General features: G+C 40.7%; 1 non-coding gene across 1 annotated transcript; it reads right to left on the bottom strand.

Annotated features, from left to right (window-relative positions):
• Positions 1 to 1,597: 1,597 nt before the first annotated feature.
• Positions 1,598 to 1,704, bottom strand: LOC112535325. Its single transcript, XR_003079479.1, has one exon. It is a non-coding gene; the product is annotated as a small nucleolar RNA R71 (small nucleolar RNA).
• Positions 1,705 to 2,081: the final 377 nt, after the last annotated feature.

Raw genomic sequence — 2,081 nt, 5'->3', positions numbered from 1 at the left:
TCTAACATCGAATTGAAGATCAAAATAAACTTTGGGAGCACTCAAGAGGCAACTAGGGTTTGAGATTTCGAATTTGCTAAATTAGGGTTTTTCATTCAACTTGAAAGAGAAGGGTGTACATGCCTTTAATTTTCTTTTCCTTATTTTGTTCCCTAATTGTTTTAACCATGAACATGAGTAGCTAGATCTTTTGAACCCATTGGGGTTCACCTTTGTTGATGGATTATGCTTAATTGTTAGTTTTATAATTGTCATTCTTGCAATCTTCTTGCTATTTAGTAATAAAAGTTTGATTCAGTTAATTTGAGACGTTGAATTAATTATTTAGTAGGTTGTTTCTTGACATTGAGAAATGCTTGTTACAACTGGACATTGAATAGTAAGAACTGGTAGTTAACACTTAGAGATAAGGTTGATTTACTCGCCGGATTAAGAATTAATAACTCTTAATAGTTTTAAATCATGCTTAATGCTAATCTGTAGTAATCCGATAGGAAGAGATTCCATTAGGTTAGTGCAGGTTTAGGAACTCGGTAAGCTCGAGAGAGGAACCGGGTTCAATTCAGGATTTAGGCACGGGTAAGTAAGATCGGCAATCCATAAAATCCATCTTTAGAATTCCATCACTTAGGCCCCCCTTTTGGGTTTGTTTCTCTCTTTGCAATTATTTTCTTTTGATTGTTCGTTGTCCTTCATTTACTTAATTGCACTCATAACCATTAGCTGGTATGTTAGAACTTTCACACCCTATTTCAGACTAGATAACATAGCAAGCAGTAGTAACTCTAGGTTCACCCGATCTCTAGGGATACGACCTTGATACTCACTAGTGCTAGGCTGCATCGGTAGGTTCACTGCCTTACGTGTAGGTTGCATAAAAAGTCCATCAAGTTTTTGGCGCCGTTGCCGGGGAACAGTAACGGTGAACTAGAGTGAATTGTTTTTGTGTTAATTTAGTCATTGTTTGTTTATTCATTTATTCTTTATTTTTTATTATTATTTATTGTTATATTATTTTTGATTGATTGGTGGTTGTTTGGTTGTCGGTTTCAGGTAGTATATGACCAGGAGCTCTAACCCTGATCCTATAGCACCCTTATCTGACCCGGAGTGCTCTCTCAGATTATTGAGACGACGTTTGCAGGCAGTTGAGGAGGAGGACGGAGTTACGGTTCAGGTTCAAGGAACTGACGCGATGGAGAACCTCAACCCCAGGCCGATGATGATCAAAGGACTATGTACGAGTTTGCTCGACCCTCTTTAAATGGGACGAAAACGAGCAGTATAGTCGAGCTATTTATGTACCAACAATTTTGAGATAAAGGCCAATGTTATCCAGATGATCCAGCAAAGCGTGCAGTTTGGAGGATTGCTCAGCGAGGATCCCAATGCACATATCTCCAACTTTTTGGAGATTTGTGACACATTCAAGATAAATGGAACAACCGATGATGCCATTCGGCTGAGATTATTTCCATTTTCCTTGAGGGACAGAGCAAAGAGATGGCTGCAATCTCTTCCACAACAGACGATAACTACTTGGAAGGCGTTGGCCGAAAACTTTATATACAAGTATTTTCCTCCCGCTAAAACTGCTAAAATTAGAAATTACATATCTTCTTTTGTGCAGTTTGATGATGAAAGCATGTACGATGCATGGGAGAGGTTTAAAGATCTTTTAAGATGCTGCCCACATCACGGATTGCCAGTGTGGATGCAGGTTCAGACCTTCTATAGCAGGTTGAACCTTGCAACGAGGCAGATGGTGGATGCTGCAGCAAGTGGGGCGCTAAATAGTAAGATGCCCGAGCAGGCACAGAACCTAATAGAGGAAATGGCCATGAACAACTATCAGTGGCAATCCTCTAGGAGCCGACCAGGAAGACAGGGAGTGGTCAACCAAGTGGACTCTACAGCAGCCTTGGCAGCTCAAGTGGAGCTTCTAGCTAAGAAGATCGACCAACTCCAGATGCCGGTTCATGCAGCAAACATTGGCTGCAAGTTTTGTGGTGGCCTGCATTACAGTGTGAACTGTACTGCGGGAGGTATGTTTGCTTCATCCTCTACTACTTTTCCATCTA

This window comes from Ricinus communis, chromosome 9 (genome assembly GCF_019578655.1).
Source record: "Ricinus communis isolate WT05 ecotype wild-type chromosome 9, ASM1957865v1, whole genome shotgun sequence".
Classification (NCBI taxonomy): domain Eukaryota; kingdom Viridiplantae; phylum Streptophyta; class Magnoliopsida; order Malpighiales; family Euphorbiaceae; genus Ricinus; species Ricinus communis.
Note: the sequence above shows the minus strand (reverse complement) of the source record. Positions and strands in the feature narration are given on the sequence as shown.